Consider the following 13,475-nt stretch of genomic DNA (forward strand, 5'->3'; position numbering starts at 1 on the left):
CGATACGGTTGGCTGAGTGCCGTTGACACCCACTTCCTTTGAAACCATATCAGTCCTCTTCCTGTCTCGCCACAATTAGTTTAAACAGGAGAATCATCGTACCCGAGTTTCGCTTCCAGCAGTACAGTTCCTTGGCCATGTTGGAATTTGAACATCGGACGCCTGCCATGGAGATAAATGTGGTTTTCCACTACTGCATCAGTGCATACTGTGCGTACTAGCTGAAATGTCCGGTGGCGATCGCTGGACTATTTGTGGAATTCACTATGCAGTAAAGTGTCTGACCCCATTCCTACTCCAAGAAGCATCCTCGGTGATCATGACCCTACCTGTAAATTACAGACAACGGGGCCAGGTGGCCCCAACAGCCAACTGAACTGTACACCGGTTTGGATATTGCCGCTACCGTAACCGGATGGTACACCGGTCCTGGATGCTAAATCATTTCCTTCGACAAAAACGGCCTACTATATGAACTCGCCATTTTAGAGTAAACTCTGTTCGTAGCCACGCATTTTTACAAGTTCAGTTCTCAATCGGTTACAGCGGTAAAAATGCAGTCATCCGCAGGCAAAAAGTGAAATGCCGTATTCTGTGCTGAACTCGTTCTTGAGTCACTGGATTGGCCAGAAAACAATGGCATTTCCAAATGGCATGCATACATTTCAAAATCAGAACGGTTGTCATGCGCGTATTATTGCGAATTGTCCTTCTGGCAGTATATCGGTCCTCTTTAATCTATAATAGTAGTTCTCCTATAAAGGAAACTACTCACAAGGTTGCTTAAAACTCTTCATTCAGTTGGAGGACATCATAAACGAGAGATTCAATTGAGTCTCCCGTGAAAACCAAATTGATTTGCAAATGAGTGTATTTCTCGAAAATTAGTTCTCCTAGTTTGTATGTTATGGTCAGCAGCAGGGGAGAGGACGGTTCGAAGTGGTTCGGGAGTCATTAAACTAGATGTTTCGCAGCGATCCACGTTATTGTGTTAGTCATGGATGCGAAAGATGATACATTGGGTGAGAAAAGGTCCCACAGTACGCTTAGAACGAATTTTTATCCCATGTTTCTCAGACGAACTAAGTACCATCGCAATGGAGTACCAAATGGAAACCTGTTACATCTACCAAGTATTGATCTGTGGCTTTCTATCAGTCACATGTATGAGGTCCCACCTACGCTTGGACCACACAAGGAAGGTGACCTTAATTTTTCCGGACATTCCTCACTAGCCGGGCATACGTGCCAAGCTGACCGCTGACAGAACAAACAACTTTTCTATCAGTCTCTTTGTCTCACCCTTAACGGCAATGAGCGACGTATCAACAAGTGAGGGCTTCCACAACATGATTCTTTCCATGCATCGCAAGGTTCTCATACCCGACCGGAATTTTTATGTTACCCTGCGGTTTTGGCACCGCTTTCGCCTTGTTTTCTGAGCCCAAAACATTGTTGCTCAGACCAGGGTGTATCAACCACGACGAACAAAGGGCTAAGCAGGTTCTCACATGTCAACAGCTTGCCAACATGCACACGTGACTGTGTTTACCTCGCCATGGTGGAAGATGTACGAGATATTTAGCCGGAGGGTCACAAGCCGACCGTTTCTGTATAGCGCAGTCGTCTTCTGTTCCTGTCTCAACCGCTGCCACATGTGAGAAAATATTTTCGAAATCTCACGTGGTTGAGGCCACTGGAACCTAGAGAATATCTGAATGAAATAGTCCACGTCAAGGGAAAACGCCTGCTTGAGTGATATTCAAGCAATCACGTCAGGGATGTGACTCACGGACAAACAGATGTGCAAGCAAAACGCTACAGTCGTCCAGTGCACTAACTCACTGTGAGATAGATCAGTAGTTAAGGGGTTACCTTACGGACCAGAATGGCTGGGGTTCGAACCCAGTCTCCCGAATCTTTACTGCTCCTGTATAGATTTGGGCAACTTGACGGTATCTTAGCCCTCGTGCTCCCTTCAAGTGGCTTGACATCTATTCATCGAAAGATGTTACAAATGAACGATTATTAGTATTATCGTTTTATTATTATACCTCATGGATGTAGATGACCGCCCAGAGATACAAGTGCGGCGAATCTGAGGGGGGAACTCCACGCTGACTTTGGACGTCCGAAATTAATCTCGTTGTTGAAGGTCCACTTCTTTTCATTTTCAATTTTATTGCTGCGAGTTTGTCAGACGTTTGCGTCAACTGACAGGCAATCGGGTCAATAATAACGCGTTCTTGTCTATTTGCTGACCTTCACTAGGTTGAAAAAAGTGATGTTCGCTGAATGAGTTTAGAAAGTTACAACTCAAGACTAAGATAGTTCATGTCAATATTCTGACTTTTTGTCCTAAAGGTGAGGAACGGACGCTTGTAACCCTTCTTTGTCTGCTATCCTCAACTTCTTTGAAATTAGAAAAAAACGTAGTCTCCGAGGCGGATCCAAGTGGGGTTTTGATCCCAGTAACTTTCAGCATGCAACAGTTGCTCCTGTTGTACAACATTGTCGAGAAAGTTCATGCGTGTGATGGTCCACCGCCGTATCTATTCAATTTGTTTGGGTTTGGTGTGCTACATAATTTGTCCAACATGTTTGCTGTGTCTAAAATAACTGTTTAGGTTTGGTCTTTATTATTACGGTTTTCCCAAACTCGCATGTGTTCAGGTGGCACGAAAACCAGCCAAGCGTAGCGGACATATAGGCTCAGTGTGATGGATGCGGGCGCCTGGTAACGCCTGATGCTGTGACCGACTAATTCAGGCTTGGCTCTGTCAGCCTAACTTTCGCGGAAATTAGAAGAAAATTTTAGTGACGCCCCTCCAAGCCACACCTGACTTTTACTCCGACACCTAGCTATACCAGCACTCCCTCCTGTCCAAATTACCCACGTGTGTGCTTGATGGACAGCCTAACAACCTGTTGGTTGCGTTTTCTGAAGCAATTGAAGAGTACACATGTCCGATGCATGCACATAACTAACTATTCGAGGCGTAGGTTTCCCCCCACAAATATGCTGTCAAACCTGTGTAATGAAGGGCCTCCAGGTATACTCTTTCTGTCTTGTTTGCCTCCAGCTGTGTATCATCCATAGTACTCGTTCTCCGAGAGCCAGCCTTGGGATGATAGCGAAATATCTCCCTGACGAGGGCACGGGGAGGGGACATCACACGAATTCGGCATGGTGACAACAAGAGTCGCTTGTTTCAGGTCCTGTTAAACAACCCACATCAGTTTGCAATTAACTATTTCGGTAAGTCTGAATTGAAAGCCCCAGATACTCAATAAGTTTGTACGTTCGTGACTATCACAGATGGGTGCAGCTTTGTGAACCCCTATGAAGTTCCTTTCCACTTGTTACTGAGTGCAATCCAAACGGATGAATGCTGTTTCATCTAGCTAAACTGGAAAGTGAGCTACAGAAGTGAGTTCATCACAGAGATGTATTCCAAACTGACAGAGTAGGAACTGGTAAAATAAGTCATTTATCACAAAGATTTATTCTGATATAGCAAAAGAAACGATGATGATGAGTTCCAGAGTTTTCGGTTTCGGAAATTCCACCTTCGGCCTTTTGGATCCTCACTACCAGGGGACCACACAGAGTAGTTAGAAGCTATTCCAAAGACTCCAAACTACGCATCCTGAAAGCCGGTGTTTAATGGTGGTCTCTCGTTGAGGGAAGGAATCTAACGTAAATGGAAGATACAGTCATTCGTTAGATCGGACGTTATTGTCGGTTAATTGCAAGACTAAGAACAGCCACTTCAAATTAGCTAGGTTGAAAAACCAGGCATGCTCAGAGCTTGCAAATATTTACGTGAATACTAAGGTCGTCTTCAATTCATCTATTTGGATTAATCCAACAACCAAGGCCATCATTCGATTTCACCGTTTGTTTTGATCGGTAATTGTGGCAAAGGAACGACAATGCTAACTTCTTTGTATTATATTCTTCATCAAGTTTGACCTTCTCCTTTCATAGCTTATAAGAATCACCCCCTAATTCCTGTCAAACTTGGCTTTCCAGTTCAAACGGTCCGCGAATCGATCGATATCTATCGATCACATGTCGATCGACAAACATTATCTCCGTTTTGACGACTATCTGCAGAAAACAGCCATCATTGGACTTTTGACCCTCCCTTTATAAAGCCTCGTACATTCAAGTTTATTGCTTGTTGGCCCTTCTGTATTTATCTAACATTTCAAGACCCTGATATACGTGGCGTGATGAGAGAAGAGCTGCTTTGAACTTTAGGGATTCGTGAGCGATGTTTGTTCGCTTGTGATCAAGAATGCAAGTGCACCAGTTGTACATTATTTATATCATGCATCTTAAAGTTTTGGTACAACTTGCGTGATGGAGCAAGTTTCATTATGACTGTAGCACACAAGAATATATCCGAGACCGGAACGTCAGTATGTGAGGTAGTAATTTACTGTACACTTTCGCGTCCGAAGCGTTCGGGGCCAAAATATCTGTGGGCCAAGCCATATGGACATCTTAGTAATAACTGGGAAAGGTTTGGCGTTTTCACTCATACGGTACATTGGTTATTTGGGGAGACCGACCAAGTCTCTGCTCTTCTTTGTGACTGGTTCTCTGATTGGGTTGTACAATGGAAAAATCATCGATGAGCCGGCCCCCGTTTGGGGGCTACTTTGTGTTGAGAAAGCTCGTCAACAGTATGTTGAGCACAACTTGACTGAGAAATCAGGAACCACACTTTCGAAGAGGTAACGAATCCAAAACCAACATACAAAACTGATCATTAACAGTGGATACTTGAACTGGATCGGATGAGTGATAGTTATGAGTTGTTATACGTAAACCATCTATCCATCTAGCTGTCACTCATGTAAACACCGATTGCAGTACCCGTCGTTCCCAAAAGGACACTGAAAGGAAGGTGAATTGTAGTCTCTCCTTGTAGTGGACCTCATACTAAATGACAAGGAACGTTCTTGTGGCCTCCCCACAGGAGTAACCTCAGCTGGGATTAGTCTGTCCTACTGAGACTGGATTTCTTAGCACCGCCACCAAAACAATACCTGCTCGAACTGTTGAATATTTGACATGCCTCGCACTTAATTCGCTTGATTTATCTCCATTTATTTGCACAATTAACGCACACAACCCGCATTCGAATTCCAACGACAGGTTGGGGTGGCCGGACGTCATTTTTTTCTCACTGGGGAAACGATTTGTTGCCATTTGTGCAGGGGGGTGGGACGCGCTGTAAAATCATCCCCTAGCCCGGAGCGACATCCATTTTCCAGACATACTTAGATAACAATCCATCCGTGCACTTGGTTCTTAAACAAATAAGACTTCCCTGTTGTTCGTCTAGACAAACCCGCATTACCGCGGATGTTTGAAGACCTCTCACGATTTTCGAGTAAACTCCTTGTCAGTGATTGTGTAGAACGAACATTCGTGAGTGGTGATCTTAAATGTGAGTGGTATTGGGGGGAGGGGAGGCGTTCGTAACCTTGGTGCCAAGGGTTACATGAAATGGGTACAACAATGCGTGTTTTGGGAGACGGAAGCCAATTAACTATTTTCTAATGTGTTTGGTGGTAGAGAGCGTGGGTTTTGCCCACTCACATTCGAAAAGTTTTTGCTTGGAAAAGATAGTGTATCCTTTACTGTCACATCTAACAACCCATTTGATCGAAACGTACACAACAGCCTCTTTCATCATTTCTGATACAATATGAAGACGAAATGAACTTCAGCTCGAGCAGCTGACCGGAGTGGTTGATTTGTGTTCTGTACTGACGACTGAATCTTATCTGATCTTCGGGAGGGTGAGGAATTTGTGTAAACATGTTCCCTCTAGGCAAGGTACTGCGATACTTCGAACATCGTCCAAACTGAAATATGGGGCGGTTTTTGTGCGGCACATTCAGGTGAACAATATCATAAACCAGAAATTCGGCTAGGATTCAGCTGGGTCTCCCGTTCAAGCCTCTTCAAACCAGTGTAATTGGGGAATTTCGTAAAATATGGGTTTACCTGATGAGCCCTAAATGGAACGGCGAAAACGGTGTGGGCTACCTAGGAATTTTCAACGACTTCGTTAGTGCGTTACGGTCAGAAAGACCAGTGAATATGCCGTCGAAATTTTATTTAGGTGACCAGGTGTCATTCAGCCGATCGAGTTCTACTCATTATCCCGAATACATGTATAGGACAACCACTAAGGTGGCCGGAAATATTCTCACTCTTTCAATAATTCACAGTAGTAAACCAATGGTTTTTATGAACGTTCACGTTCCGAAACACAATCGTTTTTTTCCTTTCGATTGTTTTAGCCCTCACCCCTCCGGAGTGAACCAAATCGACTAGGAACCAGCCGACATGCATATGGTGTGAAGTGTGAGTACTATTTCACACGAGACCCGTATATTTTCAACCCATTAAAATCTGGTGTCTAGATGTCACGTGATTCCCACGCTAATCGATGTCCAGAAGGGTAACTAGTGGTGGTCCATGGCCATCTTTTTTTCGAAATAAAGAAAGCGGCTCAAATAACACTCCGGAGATAGTTGTCAATCCCAGTAACAGACAGATGACTAGAGTAGATTGTTCAGGTGCATCGCGGCTGATCGTTGTTGGTATCGTAATGGTTTGATGTAGAACAGAGGAATAGAAGGCAGGTAAGATTTCTACAAATATGCTTTGGCCAGAATGGTCAGTACAGCCTCTGATCATGAATTCAGTACACTCCCTAGTCAGCTTTTGGATGCATAAGAAAGAAGAAGTCCTGTCGTGAGCAAGATGGGGTAGTTTTACCACTTCACCGTGTGTTTGCGTATAACCACGTGAATCAACTTCCAAGGACACATGTACAACTTTTGATTTGTAGTGAATGTCAACTATCCCAAAATTTCTGTGCTTGGAACCCTTTGTTGTCATGCTTCGTTGGCATTGCTATGGCACTTGCCTCCTCTAAGTTTACTTTCCAAAGGGAATGATCAAGCGTGAGTCTTTCGAGCAATTGTCTTTTTTGTGGGGTACGTGACTGTTGAAAGGAATAACATAAACAGTGATGCCCTCTAACAACCACTGATTCCAGAGGTACGTGGTCTGTTCTGAGGGAGACGACTTTGCAAAAGGCCTTCTGGTATTGATGACACAAAAAAACAGAAACACATTATCACGTTTTACTTGTTTGCATCGGTTTTTTGGCGGCATTGGAAGTTAGGGAGAAGCGAGTTGGGGATTAGCCATAGGCTTCAGCTGCCAATGTTGGCAATGTATGCAGGTTTCATTAACTTTCACCAGGGGACATCCTACATCGGAGCTTTCATTGCATCAAGTGCCGCCTGATCGACCCCTGTTAACGTGCCTTGAGATAGAAGCTCTCACCAGGGACCGACACCCGTTTTCCTGAACACATTGACAGGAGCGTGCAGCCGTGAAAGCTTGTTTCCACACAGACCTTATCCCACGACAAAATGATGTGACCGATTGAATTCGATTAGTTTGTGCGGCAGCAAGTAGGGAGTTGTTTGGATAGGACCGGATAGCACCGAAGAACAGACCTTCAGGTGGTCACTGTATGGTCAATTTGCTGACGCACTGCTTTGATCATCGCATGTCTGAAATCACGCTGCTCATTTTCTTGCGCACCTGCGTACCGATAGCTAAACTGTAAGCACTGTTGGGTTAGCCGCAGGTGAATACAATGGTGCGCTATATTAGAGGAAGCTGCGCAGACGCGGTTTGTCTGTACATGAATGGAATTCATTGCAAATGTGCATAGGTTTGCGTTAAACCTATTCAGAGATTCTCTCGCCTCTGTATTTGTGTTCCTGTTGGTGTTATATTTTCAATTCACCTTCCATTTGAATCAGACTTTTTTTGTTAACGTTGCTTGGGATGTTCATTAAAAGTTAGTGTTCATCTCATTGATGACGAGTTTCTTCATCTGCCTGAAGTTCGGTTATCTGGCCACACACACAATGTAACCCAATCAGTGACGTTTAGATCGACCAAGGTCAGGCAAACCTAGTGACCAGTATATGATCCTGCCTCAGCCGATCCAATGTAGAAGTTCCTTGTCAAGAAAATCAAGAACACGATGCATAGTGTATGGAGGAACTAAATCATGTTGTACGCACATCGATCTTCGTTAGGAAAACAAAAGCGCGTTTCGCTGAGTCATTAGGCATGACTAAGATTGACATAGGTATGCATGAGCTGGTGGTAGGGTATGGCTGCCTCTGATGAGGACTGCGGCAGTTGTCACGGGGCCCGTGAAAGCTGATCATCTCCATCGATCGGCGGTCTGGAATCAATTTTTACAACCATCCCAAAGCTTTCGAAGGCTTTCAAGTCCGCACCGCGTGCTTGCCGGTCCCAACTATCTGACGTTTGATCTAAGAACTTGGATCCAGACAGGTTTTATGCAGTATAGTTTGGACGGAAGACGACAATCTGCCCATGTGAGTCAGCACCCAAGACCATCAGGTCCAATGCTAAAATTGTAAGCTCAATAATTCTTTCCAAGAGGAACGCCATCCTCGCCCTAAAGGATTCACCACCACGAGCCCTCATGTTAGCGTAACTTTGCCTCTTCCAAATGGGGACCGTAGAAAGTCAGTTCTCCCCCCATTAAACTCTTGATTATTCAACCAGTCTGGTAAAGTAATTCATCCCCACTTTGGAACTCACCTATATATTCGCAGTTGCCCTGTCATCTACTTCCGGTACCCAAAGTGTGAACGGTTTTTCATTTTTCAGCTTGTCGCTTACCACTCGCCCCCCTCGAAATCGTTTTGGGTCAGGTCCTTTGCATGAATTTCCTCCCACCTACCTGTCTGGGTGAGATAGAAACATAGTTGCGACTGTTTCGCACTCAATGTGAAGTCGATTTCCCAGTGGGAGAGTATTAGTAGTGTCTTGATGTGACAGTTGGACATTATTCAGTGGATACGGAACGTTTTAGACGAGATTCTTTGTAACACAGCACCTCAAAAGCAGCATTGATTTTCATCTACAAGATGGCAAGTCATCAGAGAACCTGTGTGTTATATCTGCTGATCCGCCGACCTGTGGTATCTGCTGCTAGCCCACTCCAGTGCCTAGTGTCGGAGAAAAAGACTCACAGAAGGGAACACAACCGCTGTATTCCGAACAAGCGAGTGCGAGAGCAAAAGTTACAACGGCCCCATGCTATTTAAAGGGGACTTTCTGACATTGATCCAGGCGTTAGTGAACACCCATCAACACCGATCATGCCTCTATGCAATGCCTGAACGCTGATCACATTCGGTCGTGCTTCTGTGGCGTGCATAAACATTCATCAGGTTTTGCTGAATTGATTGAATGATTGACTGGCCTGGATGCTTGTCGGCTTTCCAGCTGAGATTTTAGTGGAGCAGTAGGTTCCGGGAATCTGACCTTCCTAATACTGTGGAAATAGGTTTAAAGTGGAAAAATTGGACAGTAAGGACGATTAGTTGAAAACCAGCCAGTTTATCAGGTGTAATCAAGCTGCCACTTTCACTCTACGATATGGTTTATAATGAAGGGGTGGTTCAAACGACGGAGGAACACTGTGTAAGTGAGATGGTTGTACTCCCCCTCTCTCTCATTTTATGGCTACTATTTACATGTCAGTACATGAAGCCACATCTACGTCCATTATCACCTACCAGGAACTTCAAACAGAGTACCACCGTACTTCATCCATTGTCCTGGATTCCAACTTTTAAACGTAGTCGAATCGGGCACAGCGGGTTTCCTGCTGTCCAGGTTAATTGACCAACATTCACAATGGTACTACTCACAAGGCCATTTGCTAGACCCTAAATGGTCGTAAATTAGCTTGTGCCTGTCACCTACTCTGACGCCAAGCTCCATCATAAAACATTTTATGTTTAGTCTGTTTAATGTGCCAGTGCAAGCTCTCGTCGCCAGCTGTAAATCAGTCTCATCTCACTTTGGGATCGGTGTAGCGAAAGGTAATTCCCCTTTTTCACCTCCCGTCGTTTTCCCGTCTTGATGGGTCGGACAACACGCCAAGCCCCCGAGGAAGCAAAGTTTAACAGGTCAGACAAAGTGGTCTTTCAGTGAGCGTGCTGACATTAAAACATCAGGTATAGATGGATGGTCTGTGCATAGATCCAAACGATTTCCGTAAACCTACACAAGCTGTGGAACACCATCTCACCTCTTTGAAAACAGTTGATTATAACTGCTTCAAGAAGGACACAAGTTCATCAAAGTATTTAAATATTCATTTGTGGACTGTTAGATGACAACAGATTCTACTCACTTGTTCTGAGTACATACTTTAATGGAAAGTACATTTGCGTCGATTGTCGAATGCGACATAAAATTCTCCGTTCGTGGGGGCTAGCTTACACTGAACCTCTTACGCGACCCACTTCTACATTGAATGCATTTCAATAAGAATTCAAATTTCCAATTCGTCATAGTGATTTCACGATCGTGCCAACTGAAACATGAGGCGGCCTGTGTGCAGCACATTCAGTTGTAGAATATCATAAACGAGAGATTCAGTTGAGTCTCTCGTAAAAACCAAATTGATTTGCAAATGGGTGTATTTCTCGAAAGCAGTCCAATTTGGGTTCAAGTAGATCATAAGTTTGACGGAAACTCGGGAACTGCGCCTACCTGATGAGCCCGAAGTGGAAGGGCGAAACCGGTCGTGAACTGGTCGAAGAGTTTCAGCAACCTAGTGAGTAGTTTCCTTCATGAAAAAAGATACATAACTAGGATGGGAGATTTTGCTACGTGATTACGGACTGATTGGTCAACAAAGTGAAACAGCATGCATGTTTTGTTCAAGAACAGTTAGCACGTACCATACTACGAAGTCATCGAAGATCAAATATCTGAGGACGTCTGAGGTCTTAGGATCGAGGGGATCAAGTTTAAAAGCCATAGAGTAGAACTGCTCTCACGGTAATTTCGATGCCGAAGATGATGCAAATTCGCAAATATGCCTCGCACTTTGATGATGTCTGATTTGACTTCATCCGTTACGATGCATTCGAGACTAGGGCAGCTGCCAAGATAGATAAACCTAGCAATAAAGCCAAGTACTTCATTCTGGAGTCTGAACGGGTTACACAAGTAAGAAATCCTGAGTTAAGACTGTACACTTTGAAGACGAATTCGCCAGCTACTCAGGATCCGAAGGTCACTCTTTTGGAATGGACGGGGGCTGCAAAAGAGCTTTTATTAGCGATCATAACTTCAAGTACTAATATACATATATACGCTGACGATAATCGACACAAAACGAAGCAAGGTAACCTCAGGCTTCGAGTAAATGGACGGTGTTTACTGGTGCAAGGAAGGTGGTTTCGCAGGAACTCTATCAGGGGGGGGGGGGCTATCGATTTTGGTGCTCGATCGTTTTAATGGCTTGTGGTAAAGGAATCACATTTAACATATGGGATAATTCTTACTTTATAGAAGAGGTGCTAAACATAGTGAATGGGAAATGTAGGTCTAGAGAATCAGGAAGACGAGATGTTGGAAAAGAATATGAACAGCTACTGAACGTTAATGAAATACACTCATTTGCAAACAAATTTGGTTTTGAGAGAGAGTCACCTGGAACTCAGCTGAATCTCTCGGTTTGATGAGTAGTGCATTAGAAATATATACGTATCGCGATATCTCGCCTATCGTGGGGGCTGAAACATGACGCGGCCTGGTGCAGCACCTTCAGTAGCCTGGATACATCGAAACCGGGAGATTCATCTGAGTCCCAGATGAGTCTCTCGCAAAACCAAATTTGTTTGCAAATGAGTGTATTTCGCCAATTTCGTGCAATTTGGTTTCAAGCAGAACATAAGGTTGATGGAAACTCGGGGACTGTGCCCATCCGATGAACCCCAAAAAGGGCGAAACCGATTGTGGGCTGTCGAGGGGTTTCCGGCAACCTCATGAGTTGTGCACTACAAATAGCTACTGAACGTGTTTTTAAACAGTAGATGTGAAAGATATATTTAAATGAAACGTAGCTGGAGACCTCCGTCAGAACGGGAGTCTTTGCAGTCTGAATGCGGGTGGGCTGTTACAAATTTGACTTAATAAAGTGGGAAAGGTTGGACAAGAACAGCTAGTGATATATGTTGAACGTCAGTAAATGGTTCAAACCGACAGGTTGGTAGAAATCAGGGCAGTTTTGACGAACTTGCACACAAATACTCGAGACAGATTGCCCTGCATTATGAGTGAGCCTCTTTAAGACAGTAACGCTTTGCTAATCAGTCACTTCAGTCGTCTTCACAGGAAAAGTTAGGGTCGAGGGATTCGCGTACATTTTCGTCGACAGAAGGTTTAGAATTCCACTCAGGTTTTTCATCTTCCATCTCTTGTAATTCTCAGGAGAGAGGAAGAGTGCTACTGTACCTCATAATTGCAGTAAGCAAGTGGTAAGCGAATTTGTCACTTGCAAACGAAATTGGATCCACGAATTTCAGTCATTTTTTACCTATTGCAGGTTTCGCTCCCTTTAGAGGGATTACAACCAACCAGGGATTTCTTCAGGAATCCAGTGTGGCTATTTATGTTCCAAAGCACAATTCAGCCAGCTTAGGAAAATCTGAAGTCATGAAGCTTGGCACGGTATAACTCATTGAATCTTTCCAGGGAATTATTGTTCGCCAATTGATTTGATTAATTTGACTACTTAGAGTGGTCGGCTGAAGTGCTTGACCATGCGTCGTGAAAAACCATGAATGCCGGAATCGTTTAGTAGGCCGTGAACTCTTCAAGGTTTTGCAAGTTAATGCCACTTGAATTAACCGCACTTCAGCCCAATTCATCACATGAGATTTCCCGCTGTGAACCCAGGATGGGCAGGTTCGGAAGCCGACCGAATCGCAACACTGACAATTCATGCAACCACGTTGTGTCAAGATAGTGTTTGTTGAACATTGAAAGATTCTGGACAATGACACTTCATGCCATTTAGCAATGGTGACAGACTGAAGGCAGGCGTTCCACTTACACGCAGTGGGCGAACTCGGTTTCAGCTGAGGTCTGAAGCTGAGTCAATGGCTTCTCTCGCCTGGTGTAGTCGAATGATTCACAAACAAGTCTACATTCCTAACCGACCTAATTTGTTAGCGAACTACACTCATTTGTAAACCGATTTGGTTTTCGAGAAATACACTCATTTGCAAATCGATTTCGTTTCCACGGGAGACTCAAGTGAATCTCTCGTTTATGATATTCTGCAACTGAATGTGCTGCACACGGGCCGCTTCATGATTCAGTTGGCAAGATACTTGAGACATCGCAGTATATTTTCATAAAGGGAACTACTCGCAAGTTTGCTGAAAACTCTTCGACAGCTCACGACCGGTTTCGCCCTTCCACTTCGGACTCATCAGGTAGGCGCAGTTCCCGAGTTTCCGTCAAACTTATATTCTACTTGAACCCAAATTGGACTGTTTTCGAGAAATACACT

This window comes from Opisthorchis viverrini, assembly GCF_000715545.1.
Source record: "Opisthorchis viverrini unplaced genomic scaffold opera_v5_43, whole genome shotgun sequence".
Taxonomy (NCBI): Eukaryota; Metazoa; Platyhelminthes; class Trematoda; order Opisthorchiida; family Opisthorchiidae; genus Opisthorchis; species Opisthorchis viverrini.